The sequence below is a fragment of the Saimiri boliviensis genome, chromosome 4, assembly GCF_048565385.1.
Source record: "Saimiri boliviensis isolate mSaiBol1 chromosome 4, mSaiBol1.pri, whole genome shotgun sequence".
In the NCBI taxonomy this organism is placed as follows: domain Eukaryota; kingdom Metazoa; phylum Chordata; class Mammalia; order Primates; family Cebidae; genus Saimiri; species Saimiri boliviensis.
In genome coordinates, this window is record NC_133452.1 from 157,311,543 (window position 1) to 157,333,443 (window position 21,901).

At 37.5% G+C, this 21,901-nt stretch overlaps 1 long non-coding RNA gene and 1 pseudogene across 1 annotated transcript in view; one reads left to right on the forward strand and one right to left on the reverse strand.

Moving 5' to 3' along the window:
* LOC141584405 (uncharacterized) overlaps nucleotides 1-21,901 on the reverse strand; it is a 133,945-nt gene that overhangs the window by 22,767 nt on the left and 89,277 nt on the right. The window contains exon 3 of the long non-coding RNA XR_012517454.1: nucleotides 20,330-20,452. This is a non-coding gene — a long non-coding RNA (uncharacterized LOC141584405). The remainder of the gene's footprint in view (nucleotides 1-20,329; nucleotides 20,453-21,901) is intronic.
* LOC101035775 (large ribosomal subunit protein uL18 pseudogene) lies at nucleotides 7,549-8,418 on the forward strand (annotated as a pseudogene).

A 21,901-nucleotide genomic window follows, 5' to 3' on the forward strand; every position in this document is an offset into this window, starting at 1 on the left:
ATACTAACTTCACTGAAGTTAATATCATTTTTCTCTGTCCAGTTTTAGGATTTTTTTTCTATGATTTTGGCTTTCAGCAACTCTGCTGTGATGTCCCAAGCATAATTTTCTTTATATTTTATAGTCCTTGAGTCTACAGACCTTCTAAAATATTGGGTTTCATATCTTCTATTAGTTTTGCAAAACTCCCAACCATTGTCTTCTGTAATATTGCTTCCACCACATTATCTTTCTCTTCTCCTTTCAGTACTGCAACTACATGTATCTCAGTCCTTTCTACTATTTTCTTCTTCCTCTTACACTCCAATTTTATTCTTTTTTACTTCAATTTGAATTTTTTTTGTCATATCTTCCAGGATATTTCTCTCTTTCTTCAATCTATCTACATTAAATTAAATATGTTATTGTTTTTAAAGTTTTTGAATTTCCATTCAGTTTTTTCTTTTTTTTTTTTTTTTTTTTTGTTGTTGTTGTTTTCTTTTTTTTTTGAAATGGAGTGTCACTTTGTCACCAGGCTGGAGTCCAGTGGTGTGATCTCAGCTTACTGGGATCTCTGCCGCTTGGGTTCAAGGGATTCTCCTGCCTCAGCCTCCTGAGTAGCTGGGATTACAGACATGCACCACCTCGTCCAGCTTATTTTTGTATTTTTAGTAGAAACAGGGTTTCACCATGCTGGCCAGGATGGTCTAAATCTTCTGACCTCGTGATTCACCCGCCTCAGCCTCCCAAAGTGCTGGGATTACACGTGTGAGCCACCGTGCCCAGACCTCTTTTTTCTATTTAAATATGTTTTAGTTTCATGCAAAAATACTAATCTGAATTCTGAACACAGCAAGCATAGATATCTTTAAATTCTTGCCTACAATTCCATTTTCCAGATACCCTGTAGGTATTTTTCTATTTTTTTGTTTGTTTGTTTGTTTCTCTTGATTCTCAGCCTTCAGTCCTGTGTCCTTGTTCTCATGTTTTTTGGTTCTTGGTTTTGTTGTTGTTTTGGGGATGCGGTCTCACTTTGTCACCCAGGCTAGATGAAGTGCAGTGGCATGATCATGGCTCACTGTAGCCTCTAGTTCCTGGGCTCAAGCACTCCTCCTGCCTCAGTTTCCAGAGTAGCTGGGACTACAAGTGTAAGCCACAGACCTGGTTATTTTCAGTTGCGTGCAGGATATTGCATTTTTTAAATAAAACGTAGAGATAATTTGAAACCTAGAATGTTATCTTTCTTAATGGGAACTTATGTTGGCTGTTGGCAGGCAGTCAGGAATACTTGCAATGCTAAATGATCTTAATCTAATCATGAATTGAAATATTTCGCAGCTGGGTTTCAATCCCTGCAACAGCTTGTTATTTATTTATTTATTTATTTATTTATTTTTTTGAGACAGAGTTTCGCTCTTGTTACACAGGCTGGAGTGCAATGGCGCGATCTCGGCTCACCGCAAACTCCGCCTCCTGGGTTCAGGCAATTCTCCTGCCTCAGCCTCCTGAGTAGCTGGGATTACAGGCACGCACAACCATGCCCAGCTAATTTTTGTATTTTTAGTAGAGACGGGGTTTCACCTTGTTGACCAGGATGGTCTCGATCTCTTGACCTCGTGATCCACCCGCCTCGGCCTCCCAAAGTGCTGGGATTACAGGCTTGAGCCACCGCGCCCGGCTATTTTTCACCTTATTGTAGCTCTTTGGGATTTCAACCAAGAGTCATCAAGTTTACTACAACACCAAGCTTTCCTTGCTAGGCTGGAGACTTCTATATTCCCTGATCTATAAATCTGTCAAAAATTCAGTTGATCTTCTTAGACTCTCAGGCACTAGTTTTTGGAATATATGATGGCCTTAAGAGAAAAGAAACTCTCAAAGGAAGCTTTTTTCTCCTGTGGCTTTCATTCTTCTCCTTGGTTTTCGCTTCCATAATTCCTCACTACCTTATCAGCTTTCTAATGCATCAGTAAAATGTACTTTTATACTATGTCCAGATTTTTTAGTTGATCTTAGTAGACAGCTGGTCAGAATTTCCTAATCCACCATTACTAGAAGAGAAGCTCTGCAATGTTTCAAGAGGAAAACAAATACAGTGGTGTGTCTATGGTACATAGGAGCTTTACATTTGCAGCCAAAAAGGAATTTAGAAATCATCATTTAATAAAACCCTCTTGTTTTATAGATCAGTAAAATAATGGTAGCTTGTTGAGCCAGAAGGATTGGAGACACCCTATCCCTCTGCATGTCCCTGTTTGAATGTAAGACCTTATACACATATGGAGGAGGCCTGAGGAGCCTCAACAGGAAGAAAAAGTTGGAGAATCGTGCCTTAGCTTTACATGTGTTCTCTAACCCACACACAGATCCAACGGTAAAAGTGGAAACTCACCAGGTATGGTGGCTCATGCCTGCAATCCCAGCACTTTGGAAGCCTGAGACAGGGGGATCACTTGAGGACAGAAGTTTAAGACCAGCCTGGCCAACATGCTGAAACCCCATCTCTAAAAAAAAAAAAAAAAAAAAAAAAAAAAAAAAAATTTATGGCATGCACCTATAATCCCAGCTACACCAGAGGCTGAGGCAGGAGAATCACTTGAACCCGGGAAGTAGAGGTTGCAGTGAGCTGAGATTGTGCCACTGCCCTCCAGCCTCGGTGACAGAGCAAGACTCCATCGCAAAAATAAAACCAACCAACAAACAAAACAAAACAAAAAACACAAAATGAAAACTTTACTGACAGAACTTGTTTAAGTGCAAGCTCTTACCAATTATTACCCGGTGATGATACTATATAGATCCAAAGGTGACCACTAAAATGTGAGGCTTAAAAATGAAAACAAAGATTTAACAAACAACAAACTGAGCAGAGACATTAGTGGGTATACTATATGGAGAGGCAGATTCCACAGAATTATTCTAAGCAAGTCACAAAACAATTAAACAAGGAAGCAAGCAAGCAAAAAATAATAACAAAGACCACCACTAGGAGTGAGGATTTGGAATTTAGAATTTCAACAATGCAGTATCCAAATTGTCCAGTGTTCAACAAGAGATTACAAGTCATAAAAGAACTATAAAATGTGACTCATACAGAGGGGAGGAGGTGTTTGTTAGAAACTACCTTTGTGAGGGCCCAAGTTGGACTTAGAAGAAAAAGCAACTATCATAATTACATTTACAGAATATTTAGAAAACCATTTTGAAAGAATTAAAGAAAAACATGACAGTTACCTAGCAAATACAGAATATAAGTGAATCAGTAAAGATTATTTTTTAAATAGAAGAAAATGAAAATTTGGATATCAAAAAGTCCATTAAATGAAACAAAAATTCACTGGAGGTATTCAACAACAGATTTGAGCTAGCAAGAGAAATAATCAGAAACATACAAGATAGAGCAATAAAAATTACCTAATGTGAAGGACAAAACAAAAAAATAAAAATAAATAGAGTTGTTGATATATATAGGAAACCATTAAACAAAACATACATGAAATGGAAGTTTCAGAAGGAGAAAAAAGAGAAAACAAAAACTATTGCTGAAGGAAGTTCTTCAGGATGAAAGAAAATAACACTAGATAGTGACTGAAATTCACATGAAGTAATAAAGACCACCAGTAAAGTTAATTACATACTAAAAAGTATATTTTTCTTTCAAGTGAATTAAAAGCATACATAATACATTTTCTTAAAAAGATCACATGCTAGGCAGTAAACAAGTTTTAATAACCTGAAAACGCAGAGGTCATGTGCTAACCTATCCTGTGTTAGCCAGACAGACTTCATTTTGCTGAGAGCCAGACTGATTCCAGCTTGACCTCCATCTCATCCCTCCTGCCATTTTTCCCATTGCATACCTGGGTCTTGCTACTGTGCTGGGTCATGTTGTACTTAGAACTATGGAAACATATAAGCTTTGTAACCATATCCTGCTTTGCAAGCCTACTTGCTATTGTGAATGCCCCCTCCGCTTGATTGATTATATGACAAAAACTGAATATACCCCTTGGTAACTGAGAATCACGGGAATGACTTGTGTATACCCTTCTTAGAAATCAACTATCATGAGAACCTCCTGCCTCCTAGTTAACAGCCTCCTTATCTAAATTGCTTGTTCTGCTTCTATAAATTCTGCTTCAGCTAGGCTCCCTCTCCCGTACATTAAGGAAGGTATAAAAAGGAATTCAGCCCCTTCCTTGGGGCTGAGAGAATTCTGAGCATTAGTCCTCTCTTAGTCGCCCACTAATTAATAAAGGACTTGTGATTCAAACTCAGAGCATGGCGCTATTCCATCTCTCTTGCCTGGGTATAACAGTTAGACCAAGTATGTTTCCTAATGACAACAGAATTAAATTAGAAGGAAAACCTGAAAGAGATTTGGGAAATCCATAAACATTAAAAATTTAAACCATACACTTCTTACTAACTCATGGGTTCAAGAAGAAATCACAAAGAAAATCAGAATATTTTATACTGAAAGAAAACAAAACAACATATCAAAATTCATGGGATGCGGCAAAAGCAGTGCTTAGTAAGAGTTGTTTGTATCTTTAACCTGATGGTAGAATAGAATAAACATACCAAATCAATAACTTAACATTCCACCTTAAGAAAATAAAGAGAAAAGCAAACTAAGCGCAAATACACCAGGAGAAAAGAAAAACAAGAAAGAAAGAAGCGGAAATCCATGAAATGGAAACAGAAAGCACTAAAGAGAAATTAATGCAACCATGAGCTGGTCATTTAAAAAATCAACAAAATTGACTAGCTAAGGGGGAAAAAAGGCGAGAAAAGATATAAATTACCAAAACCAGAAATTAAAGAGGGGACATCACACGATCTCTATAGACACTAAAAGAAAGGGAATACTATGAAGAAACTTGTGCCAACAAATTAGGTAACTAAGAAGAAATGGTCAAACTCCTAGAAAGACACAGATTACTAAGACTGCAAAAAGAAGATACAGAAAATTTAACAGATTTATAACAAGCAAAACTATTGGATTAATAACTAGAAGTTTTTCAAAAAAGAAACAACCAGGCCCAGAGGCTCCCCTCGTAAAATCTCTGGATTACTTTAAAGAAAAATTAATGCCAATACTTCACAAACTATTCAAGGTAATAAAAGGGAATCGTTTCCAACTCCTTACTGAGAAGCCAGTATTACCCTGTTATCACAATAAAAGAAAAACGTATTGGTATAAAAACCCTCAACAAAATTTTTGCAACTGAAATCCAGCAATTAAGTAAAAAGGATTATATAGCATAATCAAGTAACTGTATTTCAGGAGCACATAATTGCTTTAACATCCAAAAATCAATTAATGCAGTATATCATGTTAATAGCTTAAAGGACAAAAATACATAACCATCTCAATCAAGTCAGAAAAAGCATTTGACAAAACTCGCTCATTTATGATTTAAAACTCTCAACAAAGTAGAAAAAGGAATGAACTTCTTTAGCCTGATAAAAGATCTCTACAGAAAACCTACAGCTAACATCCTGCTAAACAATATACTTTTCCCCCTAAGACTGGAAACAACCTAAGGGTGTCTGCTGTTACCACTTCTATTCAACATATTCATGGAAGTTCTGGCCAATGCACTTAGGCAATAGAAATAAATGGTATCTAGATTGGAAATGAGTAAGTTAAACTTTTCTTATTTTGTACATGACATTAACCTGTATGAAGAAAATTTTCAGGAATCTACAAAACACTACTAGAACTAATAAACTAGCAAGTTTGCAGAATACAAAATCAATATACAAAAATCAGTTGTATTTCCATATCCCAGCACTTAACAGTCTGAAAATAAAATTACAAAAACAATTCCAATCATAATAGAATCAAAATAATAAACTAATTAGAAATAAGTTTAACAAAATTAATCTAAGACTTAAGTACCAAAAATTATAAACACATCTGAATAAAACATGAAAGGCTCTAATAAACGAAGAAACATTCCTTATTTATGGATTGTAAAAGTCAGTATCGTTAAGATATCAATTCTCTTCAAATTAATATATAGGTTTAATGCAGTACCTGATAAAACCCTAGCAAGAATGATTGCAAATGAGTAGTCTTAAAATCTACATGGAAATGCAAAAGAATCAGAGTAGCCAAAATAGTTTTGGAAAAAAACCGAGTTTGGAGAACTTACACTTCCTGATTTTAAAATTTACTGCGAAGCTAAAATAATCTAGAACAATGGATGGTTTCTAACTTATAATGGTTTGACTTATATATATATATTTTTTACTTTACAATGGAATGATAATATGCATTCAGCAGAAATCATACCTTGAATGTTGGAGTTAGAATTTTTTCCCAGACTAGTGATATGCAGTATAATATTCTCTCGCAATGCTGGGCAGTGATGACGGCCCACAGCTCCCAGTCAGGCATGCAATCACAAGAGTAGACAACCAATACTCTACAGGGAACTGTGTGGTCAGCATTTTGGGGGTATCATGTTTTGTGTTTTTGAATCCCATCACGTCAACAAAATGCTCATTTTTGACTTAACGACATTTTCAACTTACGATGGGTTTATTACTATGTAACTCCACAACAAGTTGAGAAACAACTGTACAAATCAGTGAAACAAAATTGATAGTCCAAAAATAAACCCTTACATTTAAGGTCAATCAATTTCTAACCAAGTTACTAAGGTTATCCAATGGGAGAAATGACGGGCTTTTTAATAAATGGTTTGGGGTCAGTTAGGTAACAACATGCACAAAGATGAATTTAGACTCTTCTCACATCCTACAAAACAGTTAAATTCATATGGATTACAAACCTAAATGTAAGAGTTAGGTTTATATTAATTAACTAATTATATTAATTAGTTAATACAATTAACTAATTAATATAATATAAACCTAATTTTTTAGTAAATGAATTAATTATATTAACTAGTAAATGAAGTTAACTATATTAACTAATTAATATAATTAATTAATATAAACCTAACTCTTACATTTAGGTTTATAATCCATATGAATTTAACTGTTTTGTAGGATATGAGAAGAGTCTAAATTCATCTTTGATGAATTTAGTTAATTAGTTAACACAACTAATTAATATAATTATAATATATAATATATAGTATAATATAACTAATAAAATTAATTAATATAAACTAGGTTTATAGAAATTAATTAATTAATGTAATATTAATACTATAAGTTTTCTAGAAAACAGGAGAAAATCTTCATGATCCTGGGTTAGGCAGCACATTCTTAGGTATGGTACCTAAAAAGCACAATCCATAAAATAAAATATTGACAAATTTGATTTCATCAAAAGTTAAAACTTTTGAACTGCAGAAGACATTGTTAAGAAATGAGAGCACAAGCCATATAAGTAAAAAATTATTTGTAAATGAGATATCAGATAAATAACTTGCATCCAACATATATAAAGAGCATTTACAACTTAATAAGACAAACAATTAAAATAGGTAAAAGGCCTTCTTCCCTACCCCACCTCCCCTCTGCCCCTAATGTTGCTGGACCTGTAGGTCGGTGTTGAGCCACAGTTATGAGTTTCTGTTTCTCAGGATGGGGTTTGTTAAAGTTGTCAAGAGTAAGGCCTAGTTTAAGAGATACCAAGCGAAACATAGAAGACAATGACGGGTAAAACTGATTACTGTGCTCAAAAATGCTTGGTGATATAGGCTAAAAATAAGTACAGCATGCCTAAATATAGTATGATAGTCTGTGTAACAAACAGAGATATCATTTGTCAGATTGCTTATGCCCATATAGGAGAGAATATGATAATGTATGCAGCTTACGCATTTGAACCGCCAACATACGGTGTGAAGGTTGGCCTGACAAATTATGCTACAGCATATTGTACTGGCCTTCTGGTGGCCTGCAGACTTGTCAACAGGTTTGGCATGACTGGACAAGATCTAAGAAGTCCAAGTGGTGATGACTGGAGATGAATACAATGTAAAAACCATCAATGGTCAGCCAGGTGCCTTTACCTGCTGTTTGGATGCGGGCCTTCCCAGAACTACCGATAAATTATTTTGGGTCCTGAAAAGAACTGTGGATAGAGGTTTGTCGATTCCTCACAATACTAAACAGTTTCCTGGTTATGATTCTGAAAGCAAGAAAATGCAGAAGTACATCGGAAGCACATCATGGATCAGAATGCTGCAGACTGTATGTGTTACCTCATAGAAAAAGACGAAGACGCTTACAACAAACATTTCTCTTGATAGACAAATAACAGTGTAACTCCAGACTTGAAGGAGATATACAAGAAAGCTCATGCTGCTGTATAAGAAAATCCAGTCTATGAGAAGAAGCCCAAGAAAGAAGTTTTAAAAAAGAAATGGAACCATCTGAAAGTGTCCCTTGCCCAGAAGAAATATCTGGTAGCTCAAAAGAAGACAAGTGTCTTCAGAGCTCTGGAGTAGGCTGCCTAAGGCTCAACAGAACAATTTTCTGTGAGAGCTTTTCAGATAAAGACAATAAACTTATTGACTAAACAAACAAAAACAAAGAAATAAAAAACCAAGCAAAACATCTGAATAGATATTTCACCAAAAAGGATGAATGCTAAAAAGCACATGAAAAGATGCTCAGTGTCATTAATCATTAGGACAATGAAAATCCAAGATAAATGAGATAGAATTTCATACCCACTAGATAACCATAATCCAAAATACAGACAGTGACAAGGGTTAACTAGAATGTGCAGCAAATGGAATGTTCATACATGGCTAGCAGGAATTTAAAATGCTACAGCTGCTTTGGAAACAGTTTAGCAGCTTCTTAAAAAGCAACATATAAAGTTACCAAGTGACTTTGCAATTCTATTCCTAGGTGTCAGCCCAAGTTAAAGTACATGCCCATACAAACATTTTCCTGTGAATAACACTATCCATAATAACCAAAATGTGCAAACAGTACAAATGTCCAACAACTGCTGAATGGATAAACAAAATGTGGTATATCCCTATCATGGAATACTATTCAGTCATGAAAAGGAAAGAATGACTGACACATGCAACAACATGGCATAATCTCCAAAACATTATGTCAACAGAAAAAATGGAAGGCATAAAAGACTACATTTGTATGGATCCTTTTATATGAAATGTCCAGGAGAAGCAAATCTATAGAGACAGAGCAGATTAGCACTTACCTAGGGCTAAGGTCAGAGAAGGGACTGACTACAAACACATTCAGAGGCTCTTTTTGGGTGAAAATACATTCTAAAATTCATTTTGGTGATGGGCATAAAACCCTTTAACTTTACTAAAAATTATTAAATTATACACTACCATGGGTATATTTTATAGTATGTAAATTATACCTCAATAAAGCTGCTGTTGTGATCATTCTGCAGATATAAAACAAGCACCATCCAAAATTCAGTTTCGATGTTGTGACAGATGATGCCACATACACACCAAGAGGTTATGAAAACGTTTATAATGCACATAATGAGACTTCCTGGGGACAGCAGGGCAGGCTTTCCAAGTTGGTCAAATAATGGCTTCAACAGCGAAAAGGGGGAGACCAGCTTGGGTTTTTTTTTTTTTCTTTTGAGACGGAGTTTCGCTCTTGTTACCCAGGCTGGAGTGCAATGGCGCGATCTCGGCTCACCGTGACCTCCGCCTCCTGGGTTCAGGCGATTCTCCTGCCTCAGCCTCCTGAGTAGCTGGGCTTACAGGCACACACCACCATGCCCAGCTAATGTTTTGTATTTTTTAGTAGAGACGGGGTTTCACCATGTTGACCAGGATGGTCTCGATCTCTTGACCTCGTGATCCATCTGCCTCGGCCTCCCAAAGTGCTGGGATTAGAGGCTTGAGCCACTGCACCTGGCCCAGCTTGGGGTTTTTATTGTGGCTAGGTGGCGGGACTTGAGTGAGGATTCTCTTCGTGAGCAGGACTTACATGATTTGAAACTCCCAGAATTACCAAAGAAGGGGATAGCTGGGATTTATTTTAGGCTTCTCCAAATGTGAGCTGAAGGGGATGAAATACGGATGTAACTTCAAAGTTATCAGCAAACATCAAAAAAAAAAAAATGGAGACAAATTCTTGTTTAAAACTGTTGAAAACATTCTTCCTACTAGAAGGTCTTGATTTATTCCTCAAGCCATTGTACATATTCCCTACGCATAGCACAACAAACTCTTTCAGCGGGACTTGGCAGTCTTTGCTGCCCATTCATTATTTCCCTCACCAGATGATGAGCTGCTTAAGAGTGATCCTTAAAGTCCAATTCTTTCATAATATGTGGAATATGGTAGACATCATAATTGTTAAAAACAGGTGACAAGACTATGTGGAGTGATTAAAAGCAGAAAAGAAAGGAGCAGACAAAAATGAGGTGGTGGCTGGGTGCGATGGCTCACCCCTGTAATCCTAGCACTTTGGGAGGCCAAGGTGGGCGGATCACTTGAGGTCGGGAGTTTGAGATCAGCCTGGCCATCATCGTGAAACCCTGTCTCTACTAAAAACACAAAAATTAACCAGGTGTGGGTGGGGCACACCTGTTATCCAAGCTACTTGGGAGACTGAGGCAGGAGAATTGCTTGAGCAGGAGGCAGAGATTGCAGTGAGCCAAGAGCATGCGACTGCACTCCAGCCCGGGCAACAGAGTGAAACTGTGTCTCAAAAACGAACAAACAAACAACAACAACAACAAAACAGGTGGCTAAGGAATAATCTTCCCGAGAAACCATGCTCCTCCTGTTTTCTACCTCAAGTTCTATGATTGGCTCCATCTTATTTGATTTCTTCATGTTAAGAAAATGGAAAGTAATAGTTTAATGAAAGTGAAGTTAATATTTCCTTCATTGCCAAAGAAACAATGTTATATAAATGTTCATTGTTTCTTGCTTGACTGCTAAGTATATACTTTCAATATTATGTTTTAACAGCCTTCATTCTTGCCCTTTTCCTTCATCTCCTTACATTCAGAAAAATATTAATCCTATGAATATGGGTACACCTTGTACCTTTTTCTCCAGTCTCTTATGTCCCAATAAGTTCCAGGCTTTACAATATCGTTTTTATTCAATGGGTTAACTGTAAGTCCTTATTTGCCAAAGAAAGTTCTTTTACTGGTGTTCTGAGGAAATTATTGATAGATGATTTTTAAGTGATTTAGTCTGGATATGAACTTCTATAGTCATGCTGCACATTATCTACGGATAGACTTCAGGAATTTTTAACTAAGATGGCAGACCGTTCAATTTTAGATCAATCTTGTATAACTGTATGTAGCTATGCCATAGTGTTGTAAGGATATTTAGTTTTGTTAGATCTTTCTTTATATCTCTGTGTGTATATAATTTATAACATAAAGTCACTGACTTAAGTCAGAATGCAAAAGTGCTAGTCTTGGGTATAAATCATACCCAACTCAGTAAATCATATTATCTCTTTGAGTCTCAAATTCTCTGTAAAATGAAAGTAAAAACCCTTGCCCTGTAGTAAAGCAAATACTGACATGTGGTTGGAAGCTTGGAAAAGGGTGTAATTTCAAACAATTTAAAGATATTATTAAACCTATTTTCAGCTCCTAAAGAGATGACCCAGATATATAATCAGTTGGGAACATAAGAGATTCATATACAAGTATTAACAAGAAGCCAAGAGCTTGTCCATACAGAGACTGTAAGCGGTTTTCAAGTTTGGATGAAGCAGTGTGTACTTAGATGATGTGATCAAGGATAGTCTCTGAGGTATGTGTGCAGATCCTTTTGACTCACTAACTCACACCCACTTCCAACCCATTCCTCTTGACCTAATTGAATTACAAATGTGGGAAATTTAAGTGTTAATTTGTCATGCCTCTTTGCCTATACACTTGGCAGCAATATATTTTTTGGTCAATAAGATATAAAGTAATATCTCTGGGTTCATTTGGAAAACTTTTGCTAACATGGTGAGAGGACAGATAAGGGGAGGCAACACTCTCTCCTGACTCCTTTTGTCCTTGACTTGGTTGCCGTGATGTGATGATGCCTTAGAAATCCAGCACACTAAAGATGACGCAGTGGATTACCTCCCTCCAGATCTCTTGTGCTACGTGAAAATCAATGTCTTTATTGAGCCGTTCTTAGTTGGGTTTGTTGCAGGCACAACAACTTTTTAGTAATACAAGACATTGACCGCATGAGAGGTAAATGATTTCTCTAGGACTGGCTGGAAGAAAGACACCCACATTGCAATGGCCACAGCTAGAATAAGCTGATTTAAACACAAAGGAGACAAACATAGTATAACAGGTTTTGTTTCCCTGAATTTTGCACCAGTAACTAGAGCCCTCATCTGGTGCTACTGACAGGATTTCTCACATGTGCTTAGAATACCCTCTTGGTTTTAGCCTCTGTTGTTCAGCAAGTGTTTCTTCAGAGGGATGATAAGTAGGTAGATAATAATTAAGTGGAGATAAAGATTTGAGTCAACATGCAAAAGTACTTTCTAACAACCAGGACTACTCAACATGACCCATGTGACATTTACCCTCTTCTAACAAACCAATCCATTGGAGAAGCCATGGAATGGGCTCCCTGGGTGTAAGGCAGGATGCTTTTAACTCTGAAAGTCTAGAACTATCTGATTGTGGGTCCTTATTAGATGCTATCCTTGTGCAATAAGCAGCAGCCTCTTCCTGGCCAGGCGCAGTGGCTCATGCCCGTAATCCTAGCATTTTGGGAAGCTGAAGAGGGCAGATCACGAGGTCAGGACATGGAGAGCATCTTGGCCAATATGGTGAAACCCCGTTTCTACTTAAATACAAAAAACTAGCCAGGTATGTTGGTGCATGCCTGTAGTTCCAGCTACTTGGAGGACTGAGGCAGGGGAATCTCTTGAATCTGGGACCTGGAGGTTGCAGTGAGCTGAGATTATGCCATTGCACTCCAGCTTGGGTAACAGAGTGAGACACGGTATCAAAAAAAAAAAAAAAAAAAAAAAAAGGAAGCAGCTTCTTCCCACAAGGAGTTTAGAATTTATAGCATAAGAAATTCTCTAGTGAAGAAAGAAAGATATTAACATGATAAGGAATTTGTCTATGTTGCCTTATTTAAACTTAGCTTATTTTGTTTTATATGTGCATTGGGGAGTAGAAGTTATTTTCATACAGTCACCTGGTCTGCTTCTGAGGATATCAAGTGACCATTTAAAGTGGTGCCCCAGGCAGCATGGGATTCTACTGTTATCTGGCTCAGAAAGCAGCTTATGCAGGCCAAAAAGAAATGAAATGATGATTGTACTGCAGACAGCATAACTGATCTCTTCCTTTAAATGCTAAAGGGACAAAGGTATTTGAGGATAATTTTGTCTGCATCACTTCTCCAAATCTAAATAGCCATGGAATTTCAGACATCCACAGTACTAAGAACTTTTAGTTACCCTCTGCAAATTTATTCAAAACTATTTTTTTTTTAAGATGGGGTTTCACCATGATGGCTAGTCTTGAATGCCTGACCTCAGGTGATCCACCCACCTCAGCCTCCCAAAGTGCTACGATTACGGGTGTGAGCCACCACACCCAGCCTTATTCAAAACTATTTTATGGGCCAAAGGCAGTGGCTCACACCCGTAATCCCAGCACTTTGGGAGGCCGAGGCGGGTGGATCACCTGAGATCAGGAGTTTGAGACCAGCCTGGCCAACATGTTGAAACCCCGTCTCTACTAAAAATACAAAAAGTTAGCCAGGCATAATGGCAGACGCCTGTAATCTTAGCTACTTGGGAAGCTGGAGCAGGAGAATCGCTTCAACCTGGGAGGCAGAGATGCAGTGAGCCAAGACTACACCACTGCACTCCAGCATGGGCAACAAGAGCGAAACTCTGTCTCAAAAAACGAGGAAAAAAATCTATTTTATGTTAGGCACTTTATGTGTATTGTCCAATTTAATCCTCACATTAATCATTATCCCCATATTATAGGTGAGGAAACTGAGGCATAAGAAGGATAAGTGTCTTAGCAAATTAACATGGGAACGGAAAACCAAATAAAATGTGTTCTCACTTCTAAGTGCGAACTGAATAATCAGAACACATGGACACATTGTGGGGAACAATATGCACTGGGGCCTGTTAGAGGGTTGTGGGTGGGAAAGGGAGAGGATCAGGAAGAATAGCTAATGGATGCTGGGCTTAATAGCTGGGTGACTGGATACTCTGTGCAGCAAACCACCATGGCACATGTTTACCTATGTAACAAACCCGTTCATCCTGCACATGTACCCCAGAACTTAAAATAAAAGTTAGAAATGAAAAGAAGAAGAAGAAGTGATTTTTATCACGTATCAATAGCTAATAAGGAACAAAGTAAGATTCAAATCTAGGTTTATTTTGGCTTCAAAACTTATACTCTTGCTATGTTATTTATTTGCTTTATATTATTTAATGGTGTATGTTTGTGAAGTTCCATTTAACACTTTTTTTCCTATTTATCTAGACAAGGAGAAACTGCAATCACATGGTAGCTGCTCAGTTAACACTCTTAGGGCATCACTGTGTGTGGTTAAGATCCAGCATGATATGGTGGACAAGCATGGGCCCCACAGTGGCTCATGCCTGTAATCCCAGCACTTTGGGAGGCCAAAGGCAGGCAGATCACAAGGTCAAAAGATGAAGACCATCCTGGTCACCAAGGTGAAACCCTGTCTCTACTAAAAAAAAAAATGCAAAAATTAGCCAGGCGTGGTGGTATGCACCTATAGTCCCAGCTCCTGGGGAGGCTTAGGCAGAAGAATCACTTGAATCTGGGACGCGGAGTTTGTAGTAAGCTGAGTTTGCGCCACTGCACACCAGCCTGGTAATGAGAGAGACTCCATCTCAAAAATAAATAAATGAATGAATGATAGATAAGCATGGCAAAGCACCTTATATCAAAGCAGGACAGATAGATATGTGTAGGGAACATCTGAACCACGTACCTTTAAAGTTATTCTTCAAGAACTCCAACACTTTCGTTTTATTGAAGAAAAGTATCAAGGTTAGTAGGTGTCAAGGAAAATTTTTCTTTGGACCCTTTCTCTTAGTTGCTACCCAACCTCTGACAGTCATGTTTATTATTTAATCTTCAAAGAAAAACAATATATTCAAGTATTTTAGGTAGTCAATAGTGAAGTTCAGATATTACAGTCATTTTATATTAAGAAAAGTAAAGAATTCCATGGTTTGTTTGAAACTTGTGCCATGTAATATATTCTAGATAATGATGGCTGATAGGAGTATTTATGATTATGTAAGCATTTTGAAATTCAAACAAATCCTATGGGTTAATCTTTGTCTAAAATAGAAAATGACTCAGACAAGCACACTAACATTCACACACAAGGAGAGCACTTATCTCTCCTGCATACATTTCCTCTCAGGACTAATTAAAATGCCTCTTAGAAAGATTTAAACTCGTATCTTGCTACGCTAGCTTCTCCAAAGACAGACAGCAGGTGGGGAATTTAGAAACAACATTTCAGGAGGTGAGGGGGTAGCGTTTTAACCAGGGTATATGCTTCTCACAGCCTCCGCATCCTTCTATGAGAAATGACTGAGTTGGACTTGATCTCTTACGTTTGTTCTTGGCTCCAAAATGCCACAATGCTATGAAAATAGGTACCAATTATCCATGCCAAATGTTACCCCTCTAGAGTAGGATTAGAAAACACAGCATCTTCTAAATCTGATACTTCCATTATAGAACTATTTATCCGAGTCAAAATGGATGAGTAACAGAGTTTATAAAGGCCTAGATGATCAAATGGTTAATCATGCTTAAGCAGAGGTAAGATAACGCAACTTTGAACATTCTTTCTTTTCTTCTTATTTTAAAAATTGGCTTCTATATGCCCTCAATCTTCACAAGTAAGGAAGGTACACTCCACAGACATATTGCTAGGAGGCTAAATGAACCACACAGCATGTTGAAGCATGTTCATCAGCAGATGCTGCATCCTCACCTTTCTTCACTGAGTGCTACAAACTCTTAGCCCTCAACTCTGTTAAACTCATCTCTACATGTTGTAACCAAGGCAGTGTTTGTGCAAAAAAAAAAAGGCATGCCTCTTATGCAGGTAAATCCACAAAGCCAAAGATGGCATGCATATCTCTTTATTTCTACACAAAAGAACCCCAAGTTTCCACTTCCACTTCATTCTACACCTTTTCTCTATTTGGAATCAGTGAGTGACAGCAAAAGGGGCAAAGAACAGAGGCCTTGGAGGCAACACAACACATCTACAACCATCCGATCTTTGACAAACCTGACAAAAACAAGCAATGGGGAAAGGATTCCCTGTTTAATAAATGGTGTTGGGAAAACTGGCTAGCCATGTGCAGAACGCAGAAACTGGACCCCTTCCTGACACCTTACACTAAAATTAACTCCAGATGGATTAAAGACTTAAACATAAGACCTAACACCATAAAAACCCTAGAAGAAAATCTAGGCAAAACCATTCAGGACATAGGCATAGGCAAGGACTTCATGACCAAAACACCAAAAGCATTGGCAACAAAAGCCAAAATAGACAAATGGACCTAATCAAACTCCACAGCTTCTGCAGAGCAAAAGAAACAGTCATTAGAGTGAATCGGCAACCAACAGAATGGGAAAAAAATTTTGCAGTTTACTCATCTGACAAAGGGCTGATATCCAGAATTTACAAAGAACTAAAACAGATTTACAATAAAAAAAAAAAAAAAAAAAAAAAACAAGCCCATTCAAAAGTGGGCAAAGGATATGAAAAGGCACTTTATAAAAGAAGGCATACATGAGACCCACAAACATATGAAAAAATGCTCATCATCACTGGTCATTAGAGAAATGCAAATCAAAACTATATCGAGATACCATCTCACGCCAGTTAGAATGGTGATCGTTAAAAAATCTGGAGACAAAAGATGCTGGAGAGGGTGTGGAGAAATAGGAACACTTTTACACTGTTGGTGGGAGTGTAAATTAGTTCAACCATTGTGGAAGACAGTGTGGAGATTCCTCAAGAACCTAGAAATAGAAATTCCATTTGACCCAGCAATCCCATTACTGGGTATATATACAAAGGATTATAAAGTGTTCTACTATAAGGACACATGCACACGAATGTTCATTGCAGCACTGTTTACAATAGCAAAGACCTGGAACCAACCCAAATGCCCATCGATGATAGACTGGACAGGGAAAATGTGGCAAATATACACCATGGAATATTATGCAGCCATCAAAAACGATGAGTTCCTGTCCTTTGTAGGGACGTGGATGAACCTGGAAACCATCATTCTCAGCAAACTGACACAAGAGCAGAAAATCAAACACTGCATGTTCTCACTTATAGGCCGGTGTTGAACAATGAGAACACATGGACATAGGGAGGGGAGCATCACACACTGGGGTCTGTTGGGGGGAAATAGAGGAGGGACAGTGGGGGGTGGGGAGTTGGGAAGAGATAGCATGGGGAGAGATGCCAGATACAGGTGAAGGGGAGGAAGGCAGCAAACCACACTGTCACTTGAGTACCTATGCAACAATCTTGCATGTTCCTCACATGTACCCCAAAACCTAAAACACAATAAAAAAGGGGGGCACAGAAGGGACTTTTTGAATATGTATATTAGTCTTCTTTCACACTGCTGATAAAGACGTACCTGAGACTGGAAAATTTATAAAAGAAAGAGGTTTTTTGGACTTACAGTTCCACATGGCTGGGGAGGCGTCATAATCGTGGTGGGACGCAAAGGGGAGCAAGTCACATCTTATAAGGAAGACATCAGGCAAAGAGAAAAAGAGTTTGTGCAGGAGAACTCCTCTTTTAAAAACCATCAGATCTCATGAGACTTATGCACTATTGTGAGAATAGCATGAGAAAGTCCTGCCGCCATGATTCAATTACTTCTCACTGAGTCCTCCCATGGCACGTGGGAATTGTGGGAGTTGGAACAATTTGAGATGAGATTTGGGTGGGGACATAGTCAAACTGTATCAGTATTCAAAGGCAATAACAAAACAAAATGGCAAACTACATTAGCAATTTACATGTACATAACATATATTTTTTTTTCAAGAAAAGGCTTCTTTGTTATTTTAATTTCAGAACAGCAATAAAGACTACAAAACTGAAGATTTTAAGCACTTTCCTGCTGAGCTTATGACTTAATTTATTTTTTTAATTTGTTATAACCACACAAAAACATACATTCTTTGGAGACCTCAGTAGCCTGAGTGCTGCATGTATTATTTGCTATAAGAGATGGATGAGGTAGCAGAGGCAATTTCTAATGGAATCCCTTGGTTTTCACCTCCTCCCTCCACATCCTTCCCTACAAATTTAGTTGCCAATTCAGCATTATGAATTTACTAAGTGTTCCTGGTGTGTTTTATGGGGAGAGAGAAAGAAGGTATAAACTGTAGGCTAAAAAATAAACAAAAACCAAAAACTCCTTTCTACGCTTGCCTTGCAACTTTTAGCTTGAATGCAATAGAGGACCCTCTCCTCTTCCATAAGACATGTATGTTCACATTTAGCTTGAAGCCCTCAATATTCCTAGAGGGTTTCAAAACCCTCGATGTTGCAAGAATGTTTCAGTCTGTGGTTTTAAATATTTCAGGGGACTAAGTCATGTCCCAAGTCTTGATAGAATACCCATGTCACCAGATTATGAGGTCATCGTTATTATCCTTTCTTGATAGTATTACCTTCCAGTCTAGGATTTTTGGTATTTGGATTTTTTTTTTAATCTTGCTATCTGAAAGAATAGTAAAAGGTAGTTCAAAGCTTAGATAAAAGACATAAAAGTCATCTGTGTTACATATGAGTGTTTGAAGGAGAAGTTAAAGATCTGTTTGCTAGAGGTAATGAACTAAAGCCCTCCTTGTATCCATTTTCCAGAGAATACCCCTGAGGGTAAGCACCAGAAAATGGCATGGATTCCCCATCCCGCCAGTAGCACTGCCAGCTCTGAAGCATAAAAGAGGGTCAGGTGATAGAAGCCAAGAGGATTTTGACAAAAGCAGCATTTCCCACAGCTGCAGAAGGGCTGCCACAAAAGAAAATTTAGGAATTCAAAACTTTCTCTGACTCTCACTGCAAATTTAGATGGCTACTGTGGTATAACAGTAGAAATGTAAATTGAGACCTAAAAATGTTTCTTGGATGGAAAAATGTTTACTACACAATATTTAGTGAAATAAGAAAAATGCAAAACTAAATGGTATGAACTCACATTTGGAAAGGAACAGAAATGAAGATAAAACATCAGAGAGTGAGTGAGTTTAGAAAGAGAATGGAAGTAATTAGACAAATATGTTAATAATAGATGGTAAGATGATCTATGATTATTTAAATTTTTAATACATTTTTGTGTTTACTATAAAATAGAAAATAGATATTCTAAACATATATTTAGTGGGGGGGAAGCTGTTAAGAAGCTGAATTACAGCCTTAACCGGTTTAACATATAATGATCACATCTTTCACATTTGTGCCATCTTGTCATGAATTATTTCAATTTTCATCTTGCCTCTTGGAGGCTGAAAAATGAAGGCACTAATAATTCCAAAGATCTTTCAATTGCCTTCTAATTATAACAGAGTTTAGATCGATGAAAATTTTGAAATGTTTATTATGAACACAGTATCAGGGCTGAAAATAAATGTTTCTGGAATAGCAAAGGACTGAAAGTCTCATTATGAGAAATAAGTTAGGAGAGTGTATAAGGTGGTGAAAAAAATGAAAAGAAACCATTGTTTGCAAGGAAATAAGCAGGGTAAGTTGTGTGATCATGTTTCTCACATTAGAGGTGAGATCTCTCATACGACAGTTTGTCCCTCTTGGAACATAACCACAATGTTTATTTTCCTTTTCCTTACCATGGGGAAACCTAAAATAGGTACTCCATGATTAACAACTGTAACTACTGTTTACCGGTTGTGTGCCATGTGCCAGATTTATCAGGAAACTTGTAATACAATATTTTACACATACTGTTGTATATAATTCTAAGAAAAGTTCCCATCTTTATAATAACAAAATTGTGGCTTAGAGGTTGAGCCACTTGTCCAATGACACACCCATAAAAAGGACGCAACCCACACTTGAACCCATGTCTGTCTGACTCTGAGCCTATGCTTTTTCCAACATTCTACAGAATCCTACAACAGCTAAGGGGAATGCAAGATATTATCTAAAAAGCTGGTTGGGCTAAGAGAAAGCTAGAATTCCTCTTAGGCAGATAACTTTATCTTTGGTTAGGAAGTCACTTCAATTTAATATTTGGTTATGGAGGTTGAATTAGTTGGAATAAGAAAATAGTAATTAAGTGATTTAAGGCATAAACAAATGTATTTCTCACTTACATAATGATCCAGGGTGTCCCAGTTCAGGGCGTGGCTGTCCTCCATGTGACTATTCATGAGCCCAGTCAGAGGTCATCTCCGCCATCCTCAAGATGTGATTTCCAAAATGTAACCGCTCCAACCCTTGGAAGGAGAAAAGAACACAGAGGAGCACACTTATGAGTATCTACAGGTCAAGCTTGGAAGAGGCACCTGTCAACTGCACTAGCATTTTGCTAGTGGGAGCAGAGTACCCTGGCAATACCTCCAGAAAGAGGACTCAAGTTGAAGAGACAAAGCAGAGCAGAGATTCAGAAGGCTGTAGAAACAGGAAATTGCAGTTAGAGCCAAAAGGAAAATCCCTAATCAGTCTTGGAGAAATTTGGGCAGGCTGAGTTTCACAGAGTATGGGCTTTGGGGCATCCAGCCATTTTATTGAAATATTCACTGAGGGTAGTCCCAGAATGCTGGAGAATTTGAGGATATTCTGGTTACAAATAGCATGGATAGCTGTGGTAGAGAAGAGTGATCACTGGACTTAAAAGCAGAAAGTCAGGCATCTTAATCCAGACTTTGCTACTAACTAGTTATTTGCTTTGGGGTAAATCTTTCCATCACCCTGAGCCTCAACTTTCTATGTCACTAAACAACAAAAAAAATATTAATTACTCCACAGGGTTGTTGACTAATGAAATGAGATAAAGTACGTGAAATGCATTGGGACTTGTAAAATGCTATACAAATGGAAGGTAAAATAGCACCATTGACCTAGAAAATTCATTGAATATGACCCCTTCACATGTGTTTAAGATCCGTTCATGGTTAATAGTGAGGAGAAGAGGAAGGGCTAAAAACACTATGAGGGAGAAAATACACTGAAAAAGAAGCTTTTTGGGGTTGGAGGAAGATTTGAGTGCAAAAAAAACCCCCAAAACCATATATCAATCACAGATTAGTCATGTATTTCAAATGAATTTTGCCAAAAATTTGATCAATCTCTTTGTTAATATTTGATATTTTTACCCAGTAAAAGACCAAGACATTTAGAAATACCGTGAACAAGAGAAATTGAGCATATTTTAGATTTAAAATCTAGTCGGCAATTAATTTTGCTTGTGTGTGTGTATGCACACGTGCATGCATGGGTGCATTTAAACGATGCTTTCTAATAGCTGTGATTACTGTGATTTCCTAGATTTTACTTGCATTTTGCTCTGTAGAGTTAATTAAATACCAGAGAAATGTATTTGCTATCTCAGGTTCCACACACTTGTGAGGATTTTGTCATTGACTTTGGTCCAAACAGGACACCTTTAGAAACATAGCAACACTTACGTGCTCTTGGGAAAAGCTAACACATCATTAGCATGTCAATATTGCGATTTCCCCGCTTAATATCCCTGGCTCACTCAATTATATATATATCAAAAAAAAAATCCTTGGAACTAGGAAATTAATTTCTACATACTTTTAGACTATATCTACCAGTGAAGGGTACACAGGGCTTTCTTGTACATTTTCTTACAACTTCCTGTGACCTGTAATTGTTTCAAAAATAAATACTTTTCCCTACATATATATATTAAAATAAGT